This window comes from Ailuropoda melanoleuca, chromosome 9, assembly GCF_002007445.2.
Source record: "Ailuropoda melanoleuca isolate Jingjing chromosome 9, ASM200744v2, whole genome shotgun sequence".
NCBI lineage: Eukaryota > Metazoa > Chordata > Mammalia > Carnivora > Ursidae > Ailuropoda > Ailuropoda melanoleuca.
Genome location: NC_048226.1, coordinates 54,418,230 through 54,432,741, shown reverse-complemented (window position 1 = coordinate 54,432,741; position 14,512 = coordinate 54,418,230). Strand labels below are relative to the sequence as shown.

General features: G+C 36.6%; 1 pseudogene; it reads right to left on the bottom strand.

Annotated features, from left to right (window-relative positions):
• LOC100476706 overlaps nt 1-13,507 on the bottom strand; it is a 20,473-nt pseudogene extending 6,966 nt beyond the window's left edge.
• Nucleotides 13,508-14,512: the final 1,005 nt, after the last annotated feature.

The window sequence follows — 14,512 nt, the reverse complement described above, 5'->3', positions numbered from 1 at the left end:
CGAATGTAAAGTAGGAATGGAATTGCTAACTCATGAGGTGAGTGCATATCCAGCTTTAGGAGATACTACTAAATAGTTTTTCCAATATGAATCTACCATGATAAGGAGTTCTCCATTGGGTCCTTGTGCCCTCTTGACTGGGAATAATCAGAGTCATTTCATAGGGGTTCTAAAATCTTTGAACTTCAAAGGGAAAAGTGAGGCGTCTTATCTTTTTCCTCCCAGGAGTCCATGCAAAACGTTTCCTTCTTCTCCAGAAATGTATCTCACAGGATTATTGGGAGTGAAATTCACTGAGGACAGATAACTGGTGCTATTACATTATTTCCTCAGAACAATAGGTGCATACTTGCCTTGCATTATCATAACTAAGATGATTCTTCAAACATTTCTTCACAGTACATAGAAAATATGCTGAAAGGTGACAGTATCTATGTAATCTCCAGATATCCAGGTAGATAAACAAGCATCAGGGAACTTTTAATTGGCACCTTTCCAGAAGTTATGCCTAGCCAGGCACCCAGATATAGATGGAAGTACCCAATCTGCTGGAACATTCCCAGGCTATTTTTATGCTTGCTTTACTCAGCAAATATCCATGAATAGCATTCGATGTAGCTCACAGAATGCACCAGCTTGATATTTATGAATTTCAAAAATTCAAAACAATAATATGGCCAAAGCTAAAAAAAATTACTTAAAATTTTAGATGTGCAATTCTTTCCAAATTTCTCCAGGAATAAATTACTTATATTCTATGCTAACAGAAGTGTTTGCTCTCAAATAAAGTTTCCAGGAGGTTACATCATATCCTCTCTTATTAAAAATACTAGCAGAGGAGAATGAAGTGTGGATAATACCATATACTAAAGCATTTATAGGAATTATTTATATGGGGATCAGGAATCTGGTTTGTTCTTTCATTGACATGTTCTATTTTGGCATTTCACCTCACACTAACCAATGAAGGCATTCTCTTGCTTTTGTGTAGGAATTAACAAGGTTTTCAGCTTCCTTTATTTACTTTAATCAGAAGCTCACTCTGCACTAAGAGATATGGTTCTCTCCCCCTTCACTTTGATCCCGTCTTCTTTTCATCTTTCCAGGACATTGAGTGGTTGTGTGTTTGGGTCTAAAAGGACTTTCTTGCTGCCTCCAAATAAGAGCTATGCTGTCAATAAAATGGTTGATGTGCCTTTGGTTAGACATTGATGGTCTCATAAAAAGTCCTATGTTAGATATAAGTTCAGAATATAGTCTCAGTTATATATGATATTAGAGAAGATGTTTAGTTATTTTATGATACAAAATGTGAGGCAATTCTCTTAGCCAAAGCAAAGTCCCAATTTTGAGTTGCAGAGGAGACAATGGGCTATACAAAGCAGAGAGGCTGAATGATAGGGATTCTGTGGGAATAAGAAGTGGGAGAGAGTTGGGACTTAGGGTTGGGCAAAATTAAGTTTCAGAGGTAGGCAGCACAAATGCATGGATGGTAGGGATTAATTTAAGATTCACAAAATCCTGATATATAGATATAAATCATCAGGAATGTTCACTCATTATAAAGTAAACTTTTTATTGAAGTAAGTCGTATGTGAAGGAAGTCATATATATATGACTTACATAGAGATCATATATAATTTATACACATGCATATGTATTTTACACACACAAAGTCAATGAAGCACCACAGCACGAACACACCTGTACCCCGCATCTAAATGAATTCTCAGAATGTTATCAGCACCCCCAAAACCATTCCTGTGTTCCCTTTCAGTCACTACCAGCCCACTAGAGCATAATAGATTAGTTTTGCTTGGTTTGGAATTTCATACACTTGAATCATCCAGTAGGTACTCTTTATTGACTAACTACGCTTAACATTACATTTGCCAAATTCATTTGAATATGTTGTATTTGGAAGTTATTCGTTTTTGTTGCTGTATCATAATCATTATATGCGTTTGTTAAATTTGTCTTTTCTTCTGTTATAGACTTGGAGTTGTTTATTATTTGGGGTCATAACAAAGAATGAAAAGAATGTTCATTCTTTTTCATAATTTTAGTAAACATACTAACTCATTTATGATGAGTCTATGCCCAGAAGTGGAACTGTTGGTTATAGGGAATTGACTTTTAGGCGTGATGTGGGGCAGGGATTAAGATTTTTTGTTTTCCATATTGGTGTACAATTGATTCAGCATCGTTAATAAAAACAGCGTGCTTTAGCCCATATAATTCAGGGTTGCCTTTGTCATATGTCAAGTGGTTGAATGTGCGTGGGTCTGCTTCACTGTTTCATTTTTGTTGTTTCTTACGCAGACATGTTCCTTCTCTGTTTGTTGATCCATGGTTGGTCCTTATGTTAGATATACTAGTAGGGTGTTAATGCAATTTCCCGAACAGTTAAGAGCACCTGTGAAACTTGCATTTCAAACCTGTCAAATTATAAGCTTCTCCCTTGGTAAAGACATTTTATAAGAAAATTAGACCACCTAGACAGTCATTATTAAACTGTATTTTCCTCCCTCAAAATGTGTATTGGTTAAAGATCACCGTCTCTTTGTAAGACTGGTTAGGCTCCTTTCAAGTGGGTAGGTTTTCCATAGTGACTCTGAAAGCATTGTCATCTCTTATAAAATTGTTCATGCCATTTTTTCAGGAATTCTCGGGGCACCTGGGTGGCGCAGTCGTTAAGCGTCTGCCTTCGGCTCAGGGCGTGATCCCAACGTTCTGAGATCAAGCCCCACATCAGGCTCCTCCGCTAGAAGCCTGCTTCTTCCTCTCCCACTCCCCCTGCTTATGTTCTCTCTCTCGCTGGCTGGCTGTCTCTGTCAAATAAATAAATAAAATCTTAAAAAAAAAAAAGGAATTCTAATGATTTTCCAGAAGGGATAATAGATCATATCAACTCACAATTTCTATCGAAGACCAGTTTTAGGACAATTTTCTTTCTTGTAAATGTTTATACAGCAAACACCTATGCATGCTCAGTTCCAGACTCCTGTACAGAAATGTTCTCCTAGATTTTTTTTTTTAAGATTTTATTTATTTATTTATTTGACAGAGAGAGAGACAGCCAGAAAGAGAAGGAACACAAGCAGGGGAAGTGGGAGAGGAAGAAGCAGGCTCATAGCGGAGCAGGATGCGGGGCTCATCCCAGGACCCTGGGATCAGGCCCTGGGCATAAGGCAGATGCTTAACAACTGAGCCACCCAGGCGCCCCCCTTCCTAGATTTTGAAATTGTAGACAGGCTGACTTCTTTTTTTTTTTTTAAGTTTATTCTAACTTTAGTCCTCAACCCAATCATTTACAATTTTTAAAATTTCTTTTCCCCCTCCCTTTCATTAAAGTGACTGCAAAGCTCATCATGATTCAAACCAAGTAGAATGATATTGAAGGATTTTTAAATTATCCATATGTTCAACATTTCCTAATATTTCAACCAAATATGAATTTAACAGTTTGGCTCTAAGTTTCCAAACACAAAAATAATTCATATGAGGAAAATAAATAATCATCAATAGATAAATATTCTGTCTAATTCACTTTTACTTCATAGTCACTATCATTGAAAAATAAGATGTGAAAATAAGTCAAAAGAGTGGGAGAAAGTAAGACACATTGCATATACTTTTCTTACTCTCACAACTTACTCCTAAGAACTCTACCATGACTCGTGAGGATTTTTTAACCTGTGAAAGGATTGTTTTGGGGTGTTATTAGAAAACATCTATTTATATATTAATTTATTTTAAAAGCCCATTTTATGGGGTAGTGATTGGACCCTAGGTAGGTATTCTGTATCCCCTTCAAAAATAAAAGACATCATATTAAACAAAGATATTAATTTTGCTTTAAAACTTCCTTCAATTTTCTCATGATAATGGAAAAGTCAAATTTAAATGTCTCTCAAATTAACCAATAAAGCACTACATTTATTTCTATAGTGCTGAATTCTTGATATGCCTACTATTAGCATGATTTTTACAATTGAACTGGTGCAAACAGAGAGTAAATCAGTCCTATAATCTCCAAACATGCTCCCTGGGCCTTGCATCTAAAACCATCTGGACACTATGACAGCATTCTATTTATTACATACAAAAGCCTGGATCCTGCCGATGCATAAACAGTAATTAAACACACAAGCCAACCATGCATGCCAGATCGGCTAGAACTATCCTTTGAGTATCTTAGAATTTCCATGCCAATGAGCTTATTGAGAAATTGGCTGGTGATTAAAGATTAATGATTTATGGTTGCAAGTGAGGTTCATTTGGTGCTTACTGAAATATGTTTGACAGCATCTTTATGATTTTTCCAGAATCCGTAGTCTTAGAGGTAATTATTCTTAAGAAAATACCTCAATTTCAAACATGAGTTTAAGATGCCATCATATAAAGTTTTATACCTTCTTGGATAAGCAAGTTTACCTTTCTATACTTTCAAATATAATTCTTAACCTCTACATGTTGGACCTAGGAATTGTTTAGGGTTTTTTTTTTTTTTTCTAGCTTTGCTTCTGTAATTCATATCTTCTCTGCCTGGTCACAGCCTGTGCGTAAATCCAGTGGACACGATGTATGAAAAAGAAATATAGTAAAGGTGCTTACAAAGAAGCTTGCTTTACCTTTGGTTAATCAACATTTTACTTTTGTAAAATGTTTAGGGTTTTAAGAATGTGTTGATTCCCATGAGAAAGTAGGTGTTGGGGAGAATTATTCAGTTGAATGTTAAAATAAACCAGTCGATGGAGTTGAGGTTGAGGAGGAGCTCATAACTTGTGTTTCAGAGTAGAATAGATTCTTGAGTGCTACACCCTAAGAGCTTTTGGAATCTGTTAACATTCACTCATAACAACGTAACATATAATTTCCTTTATAAATGCTGTAAAGTATAACTGAAAATACGACTGACCCCTTCATAACCTTAATGGTTCTATAAATACAGAACTAAAGTAATTTATAAAGCTGTTAAAATTAATTCTTCCATTAAAATAAACTCCTCAGTACATTGCATTATTACTGTAGTAACCTAACTCTGAACTTCTCTGAGTCAGCAAAGTGAATCAGTGGTGATGAATGATGATCACTGCGGAGCGGCGCATGGATTAAATGCCTGCCTGGTCAGGAAGGCACTTTCTTCCAATACAAACAGGCTTGTCTTCATTGACTGGTTTTTTTTTATCTGGCCCATGGACATTCCCTTCTGAGAAGTTGTTTGACTTGGGAGGTTAAGCCTTAGAAGGCACACATTTGTCTGAAGCTGCTTCCCCTCTTCAATTTTTCTTCAAATTCTCAGCCTCAACTTTTAATCATGGCAATATTTTGTACAATGGCAATGTTTGTGCAGTTTCCTGGGTTTAGCCTGAATTGCATGTCCTTTAAGAGGTGGGTGTGTGTTGCAAATATCCTTAAAACATAGGTTAGTAATTTTTTAATTTTCTCAGTTTTTACCTCTATATCGATGCACTATATTGTCAAGGCCCTTGCAGGAAGGTAGCAAGAATTGCCCTGGTTACTGTACTCGGCATGAAATAGATATAAAAATAGCTCAGATAAGATCCACAACCAAATTAGAGTTTCTGCCACTTTATTTAATGAAGACTTCTATTTTTCTCAACAATATCCATACCCTTTTAAAATTCCACTGTTGGGACGCCTGGGTGGCTCGGTAGGTTAAGCGTCTGCCTTCAGCACAGGTCATGATCCCAGGATGCTGGGATGGAGCCCTGCATGGAGCCCCACGTGGAGCCCCCGGTGAGCAAGGAGCCTGCTTCTCCCTCTGACTGCCACTGCCCCTTCTTGTGCTCTCTCTCTCCCTCTGATAAATAAATAAATAAATATCTTTTAAAAAGATAAATAAAATTTCATCGTTTTGTCTGTTGTTTCTGCTCCAACTTTAATAGGTTAATTTTTTTTTCTGGGCCCTATTTTTCACAGTAAAAAAGAATTAGTACTTCCCTAGAGATACCAGAGAAGAGTCTGCCAGTAAATAAAATGTGCAGAGAGATGCAGATAACATTAACTAAATGAATCACTCTGAACCCAAACTGATAGTGCCACCATTCAAATTTCTGCTTTGGCAAAATTTTCAATAATTGTGTGACCTAGACCTTAATGGTTACTGTCCAGTTGTTGAAAGCAGAAATACTAACTCTCCAAATCATAGTGCCTACCGTGCACTCTGAAATAGTTTGAAGCAATTCCAGAAAAAAAATAAAAGAGAGAGAGAGAGAGAGAGAGAAGAATATAAAGAAGGCAGTGAGAAATCCTGAAGAGCATGGATGTTTTCCATAATGAAACCATGTAAACTGCCAAATCAAACTCATTCAGACACTTTTGTATTAAGTATCAATAAAGTGGAAAGTGCAGGATTATCACCTATAGTCTAGGTAGAGAACTCTCTGCATAAAGCTTGATGTAAACTATAAGATGGACTATGCCAGTCCATTGAGCTAATGATTTGGATAAATAAGATCCGAGAAATAAAAGAAGTGAAAACATTTTAGTAAGCAATACAATCCAAATCAAAAAAATTCTCAGAAGGAATGTTGATAAAACATATTAACAACTTTAAAAGTGTTCATGTGTTTTGACCCCAAAATTTATTTTCTAGGAATTTCTCCTTAGAAATCATGTATGCTATAAAAAATTTAACTAAAAGGATGAATACAAAGGAACCTTTAAATATAAAAAAAATTGCAGACAAAATTAAAGGCAAACAATAGACAGCCATTCTAATATTGTTGAAAGTATTTAATAATATGGGGGAAATCACATAATTATAACTGGAAAGGTAGGTTACAAAATATGCTACATGATTTTATTTTTGTTGAATATAGGTGACAGAGACAAAACATTAAAATTTAAATTGTAATAACCCCACTGTCTATTAAAGCTGAGTCCCTAGAATGGTCTTTTAAAATTTTTTTAAATTTCATTTTGCAAACTGGTACATAGGGATGTTCATAGGAGATGCTGAATGAATGAGAAGATAAGGCTCCTCAAGAAAGTGCATATATCTACTCTGAATATGTGTGGGGAGGCTGGGGACCCCATAAGTTAAAATAAGAAGAGAGTAATAGGGCCAATGGCAGTTTTATGGCTTGAAGAGGAAGGGAGGAGAAAATTTAGTGGAATGAAGCCTTATTGATAAGAAAAGATGACTAAAAAGGCATATAAGAAAGCTCTAGAGTCCTTGCCAAGGTTATCTGGAGTTGGTCTTATCTTCTTTGTAGTTGTAGCAAATTTCTGAACCTGGTCATGAGGTGACCCAGTTTTATTTAAATCAATCCACTGCCTACATACATTGTGAATGATGGTGGATTCCTGGGTGCATTTTTATCGTCAATGTTTGTGGTTTGTATTCTCAAGTTAAAATAAGCATGTGACCCCAAATCTTCTTCAAACTTGTAATTATATTTGTCTTTAAAATATAGCCAAACAAAACGATGTTGATTGATCCCAATCTGATAAGATTAATGCTAGATATTTAATGGACATTCAAAATAGTTCAATTTCCTCTCTCTCTTAGCTTCTCATTCATGAATGAAATATGCACATTAATCTAATACTGCTTTGTGCATTTGGAGGTAGACAACAGAATAGAGGCCTAATACCATATACTAAGTAAATCATGTTTTTTTTTTCCCCTAACATTTTATTTTTATTTAAAAAACCTGATTGAAAAGGTCAACACCTTCTTGGGGAAGTGGTTGAAATACTTTTGTTAAGTAGCTTATTCTTATCCTGCCACTTAATTTAACAGATGAGATCATTGAGAACTAGAGAGATAATCTGCAATGTGTTTGGACTGACCTACTTGATTGGTTTCTTAACTCCAAGTCCAAGTTTTGCTTTTACTGGGTGTCCTTTCCTAAAGCTCTTAGACCAAGTGAATTTATTCAGAATGCTAAATAGAAAAATGACAAGTTCAGGAGTGTCCCTGACTTTATTATTATTATTATTATTATTATTATTATTATTATTTGCTTGTGACCTTTTTTCTATTGCTCTATTATCTATTGTGAAAAATGCATAACCAAACATATATCTTTCCTTTTGATCTGGGTTTGATGAAGCAACGCTGGTTAGCAAAGCCATCATACTCTCCTGAGCCCTGGATGTTCCAGGTGACTGATTCAAGATTGGTGTCTAAACATTTTGGGTTCCTCTTCCCATATCCCAGCTTCAAGTAAAGAAGTTTTGCCTTTAACTGTTTTATATATTTTCTTCCTAGTAGTATTTGCACAAAGGTTTCAATGACTTAAAAACTGAAAAACCAAAAAACCCAAATACACTGTCCTAGGTGCTAACGTTACTAGCCTAAGTCATAGTACATGGCAGCTTTTGTTGCTTGAATTATACTTGGATGAGAAACTCTTTCAGATGTTAATTGTTTAAAAAAGCTGTACATATTGTTTTGTATTTTTCCATTGCTCTATAAAAAGCATGTATCATACATGTATCATAATCCAAGAATAAAACTTAAAAAAAAGTGTCTCTCAGGGTAGCATAAAAGTCTTTCTTCACAGTGAGGGAAATCTTGCAAAGGGGGAAGAAATGGTTTTCTCTTCTCAGTTGGTCAGTTTGTCTTCTACTCCCTACGTTATTGACATAATACAGATTTTCTGTCACCTTGGATCTGGTATTTTTTTGTCCCCGTGGCTAGTCTGGTTAATCCCTTTGGCAGATGACGTATTATTTCTTTACATGTGATGAAATATAATTAAGACAAATACACTTTTCACCTCCGCCATTCCTACCACACTGGGCCAGAGCCTGCCATCTCTCTCTTGTACTATTGCAATCACTTCCTCCCTGGTTTCCCTCCTGTCCTTTGACCTCACAATCCATTCTTAACAAAGCAACTAGAATGATGCTCTCAAAAAGAAATCAGATGATGTCAGTGAATGCTCAGAAACTGCCAGTAATTTTCTATCTCAATCATAGTAAAAATCTAAAGTCTACCTACCACCCTTATCCTCTCCCCAATATATTTCTGGTCTCCCAGCTTGTCTTTATCATGCTGGGAGTGTTCCCACTGCAGGAACTTTGAACATGCTGCTTCCTTCCTGGAAAAGCTCTTGCCTTAGAAATTCCCATGACTTGTGCTCTCATATTTGTTCAGATATTACTTTCACAGTGAGGCCTTGACTAACCGCTCTATTTAAAAATCAGTTTCCATTCCTGCATTCCTTCTCCCATTCTCTTACTTTGTTTCCTATGTAGTGATTATCAATTTCTAGCACAACATATCTTACTTATGTTTGTATTGTGTTTGTCCCACCATCGTGTAGTTTATATGAGCACAAGATTTTTTTGACTGTTTTGTTCACAAATGTATTCCCATGTCAAAGTATAGGGACTCTCATATAATACTGAATAAATAATGTGTTAAAGTTTTATTCAAATCATTAATGAAAGGACCATCAGGATGGTAAGAGCAGTAAAACATTTGAGAAACTGAGTGTATTAGGCACTGAAGGAGGAATGATATTCATAGCTTAGAAATATAACTGGTTAATGTATTTTAGGACAATATAATAATAAAGTTAGGGATACATTTCTATCAGTAAAAAAATTATTTCTATCTCTGCTAAACAAAAATCTGCAAGTACCACATAATTTCATAGCATCTGAACTATAGTCAATAACAAGTAGTAAGTCAAACAAAGGCATGTTTACCTAGATAATTAAATAATCCTGGGGTGTGTCTGTTAAAGAATATGCTCCAATATGACCTAGAAAGGTCAGCAATTTTTCTTAAGACTTGAATGTCCAGAAGAGTGATTGCCATGTGGTACATACCCAATAAATCAATAAAGAAGGCAAAAATGTCTGGGTTGGAATGATAGAAAAATCTGCATGGAATTGCTGTTTTCCTCCCAAAATATGTTACTGCTAAACATGGATTTTGTATCCAGTGAAAGAATCAGACTCAAAATTACTTTGGAATTAAGGAAAATTATGCACTTTAAAATGTATTTTGACTTTCCCCTTTCCTGCTGAGTGTTAGCTGCACTTCATGACTACTTTCAGGGAAAGTGGGAACTACATTTACAGTGGAGAAACCTGGCAAGCATGTCCTTGGCCAGGTGACCAAGGTGAATATTGTCGGTGATAAGTCATGTTGGTAATATGTACTGTGAGAAGGGCACTTCACCTCTATGCAGTTCTTCCTAAAAGTCTTTCATCTTAGTCTCACCTTGAGAGAAACATCAGACAAATGCAAATTGACAGACATTGTACAAAATACCTCACTGGTATTCAAGAAATGGTCAAGTTCAGGGAAAACAAGGAAAATCTGAGGAATCATGACAGACCAGAGGAGACTGAAGAAATAGGACTACAGAACATCTTGTGGTGCCCTGGATGCCATCCTGGGACAGAACAAGATTTGTGGAAAAGCTAGTGAAATCTTAGCTGGGTTAGTAGTAATATGCCAATGCTAGTTTCTTCTTTTTTTCCAACGTACCTTGGTAGTGTCAGATGTTAACCATAGGGGAAATTTGGTGAGAGGTATAAAGGAGCTTCCAGCTCTTTTGGGAATCTGAAACTAATGTAAAAGTTTATTAAAAATGTGCTCTGACATTCTTAGACACTTAGATCAACTTACTAGTAAGCGAAGGAAAGGACGTAGAGAGAGAGAGAGAGGAATAAACAGTACAGGAATCAATACTTGAAGGCAAAATTTCAGAAAATTTCAAATGTATTTTTTATTATCAAGTGGTAAATCAGGGTAAGATTGCCTTGTGTCTTCAGATCTTCCCATCAGATTTCAGGTCTTTTAGCACAATGCTCGTTAGTGTTTCTTCCTGGAAGAAGAGACTTGCCTTCTGTAACCATATGTTAAACAGAAAATTAAAAAAAAAAAAAAAAAGAACATTTCACTGCCAAACAGTGAAGCACTGGTTTGAGATGGCTCTGCTCTCCAGAAGCTTTCTACTCACAGTCTGTGATTGTTGTTATCTGGATATTTCAGGGATTATTTCAGCAAATTAGGCATGAATGCTCAAGATAATTGTTTCAATTATCCACCTCTCTTTGGTTTCTATACATACATTGTGCTTTGTTTTGTTGTACTTGGCTTTTGCTTGGTATCCTAAGTGCCAGAGTCAGTATGCAAGCCTTAAGAAATACTTAGAATCTTTATACACTCTTAACCGTTTCCAAATCACAAGAAACAACCGTCAGTTCAGTCAGTGCAGTGTGTGTGTGTGTGTGTGTGCGTGTGTGAAGTGTGATGGAAAATATTATAATTTAGCTTCAGAGAGACAATTACTCAATTTATTTTTGCCCTTTACTCTTTATTGTATTGGCTTGTTTATTAAAATTAAGTATGTTGATAAGAGTTGATTTATTATTTTACCAGGATCATATACATATGAATATAGCCATTCCTAGATATTATGAAGAGACCCATCCAACTTACAGATTTCTCTATTATTATAATCATATTTTCATCATCACCAGATATGATACTTTTGGCCTCCCTAAGAGAATTATATTTCATTTGCACAGGGCAAAAATCATCTCTGCCCCATTAATTAATATTTTAGGGTGTTAAAATGGCACTATTTTGGTCTTAGTCTTGTTGAAGCTTGAAAAGGCAAGTAGAAATCTGCTGGTGATAAGTACCGCCACCTTCTAAATAAGGTGGCGGGACTGGCGAAGGGGATGTATGAAGACTGGTTTTGTGGACACTAGCCCACGTGAGGTGGGAAAGGATTGATGTTTAAGTGGTCTGGGGTCAGGAAAAACTCTTCTTTAGACAAGCTATTGCAACGCTGTGACATGACCCCCTCCGGCCCACGCCCATGGAGATGAATACTTTGCTTACTAATCACTCTCGGTGTGAGAGTTAACCAGTGTCTCTTGGGGTTTGGGAAGCATAGTAGACAAAAGTCTGAATTGCTCTTATACCAAACAGAACTCAAGGTAAGAGTGGCAGCAGAGCCACCACAGCACAGAATAGGCTCTGTGGGAATTAGCTTGCTTGCACTTGTGCATCCAAAGTGTGTGACTCCTTGGAACCAGATGTGGAACAGTGTCCTGGTCAAGTGAGGGACAGATGCAGACCCTGACAGGGAATTTTAACGAGCAACCCAAAGAGGAGGTTGCCCTTTCTCACGGCAGCTGCAGTCAGCAGCCCCCAGAAAGGAAAGCTACTGAGAGAACAAAGAGTCTGCTTTAAACATCTGGTCAGGTCATGGGAAATGAAAACCAGATTTGACTGGCACTGGTCAAGCGTAACTTCATGTCTCCCTCCCTTTCATCTGTTCCTTCCCTCCTCCTCTTCAGCCTTGGGGAGGTCAGAGGAAGCCTGAAGAGCAGAAGTGGGGAGGTAGCTACCAGAAGGGAGAAATGAAGCTAGGGAAGCCCAGCTTCCGACCTGCTAGCCTGAAGCTGTTCCAACGGGGCGGGACTTTGATGTCTAAATGAAGTTGGGAGATTTTCCTCTCTTCTCCTCCCCTCCCCACTCCTTCCTTTTCCTTAACTTTCCTTAGCTGACTTTTTCTTTCCTTTTAAAGCAAAGGCCTGGAGATAGAGGATATTGAACCTCAACTGGAGATTTACCTTTAAATGAAAGCTGCAGTTTATTTTTGTTATACAGGACTGGGTATACCAATCATTGAACCTGGAGGCCTTTTTTATTACCTGAGAATGAGTGGAAAAGCAATTGGGTTTGCACTGGATCCCATCCAGGGGCAGGGGCAGAACCTGTCCCACAGAAAGGGTTGGAATGGGCAAAGGAAGAAAATGAAGTTTTGTAAATCCTCCTGCCAATCCTACCCTTTCATCATACTAATTACAACCCTCTGCAGCATGTTCCGCTTTGCATATATTATTTGGAATTGGTTTGGTTCCTCTTCAATCCAGTATTCTATAGAAATATCATGCTTAATTTTGGTCTTTTGGTACAACTGCCTGAGGATGTTTTCATATTGTATATTATGTACATACTGCAATTTTCAATAAATAAACTGATCTTTAAAGACTTATAAACCTTATATTGCTCTACGTGTGCCTTACGCACACCACAGTTGTGTTACACGATTGTGTATTCAAAATCTGAGGTTTTTTCCTATAAGGTAGCGATTACGAAATGTATTCTTTTTTGCTTTCTTGCGACACAGCATTGTTAGTTTTTTCATTAACTGCTGCCAGCATAAATCTCTGCCCTTTAGCCAGGGTAAGCTTTGGGCTCTGGATACTTTACTTTTTATTTTTTTCCTTTCTTTTCTGTCATTGTTCACAGGCTTATCTCAAGGAGTTGGAATACTTTAATACCGCTTCAACTAAATAATACTTGTATACACTAGGGCCTGCTTGATACTAATATTCTCAGTTCTAATTTTATTGCTCTTTTGATACTTCAGAAAAGTGAGTTTTAGTCTGTGCCCCAGAGGTATCATGGAAGGGGCAGCCGGCGAGGGTCGCCCCATTCTTATTTCCAAAATTGCAGCTCACCTTTGGCCTGTTTGGCATTTTTGGTCATCAGGTATAATTCCTTTGAAGGAAGAGGTCCACAACTTAATAGATTGTGAAAATCATTTCTTTTTTTAAAGACTTTTTTATTTTTAAGCAATCTCTATACCCAGCATGGGTCTCGAATCTACAACCGAGATCGAGTTGCACGCTCTGCCCACTGAGCCAGCAGGTGCCCCAAAAACCAGTTCTTTAGAAGAGTAGCTTGAACATTTCACTGACTCACCTTTTCTTTTGCCCTTCAAAATTTGCTAATTATTAAATAGCTTTCTGTAGTTTCCTTTAACTTCAAGATGTTTTATATCCAAACTTCGCTATTTTTTGATATTTCTTTGTAGAGTTTTTAATGGCTAACTCAGCCCTGTCACTCAATGAAAGAAGTCTTTTATCTTCATTTAAAAAATAATGTACCAATGATTCTTTCAACTACTTTAATTGTGCTTAAAAGAAATAACTAAATTGACTTCATTATATTCCTTTCAAAATGTAATTTTTGGACATCATTTTGTATTTTCATCTTATCGTAAGAGTAAAATACATGCTCACTTGGGGAAAGTAAGAAAAACATATGAAAAGAAAAAAGTCATTTGCAATCCTATAACTTAGAGAAAAACCACTATTAATATTTTAGTGTGTAATCTAGTGTTTTATTTGAGTAGTGTCATATTCAAAAAGCATCGAGTTTTGCTCTTTTATTTTAATTTAGCATTTGAAACTTCACTGAGCTTCATGTTGGGAAAAATTGTTTTTGTTTTTACATTTTTGTGTATTGATCCTCAGTAAAAAAGTATCAGTCATTTTGTAAGCATTATAATTTTTTTAAGACTTACTTATTTACTTTAGATTGAGAGAGAGAAAAAGAGTGTGGTGGGGAGGGGCAGAGGGTGATGGAGAGAGAGAATCTCAAGCAGACTCCCCGCTGAGTGGGGAGCCTCACATGGGGCTTGATCTCATGACTCTGAGATCATGTCCTGAGCCAAAATGAAGAATTGGATGCTCAACTGACTGACCACCC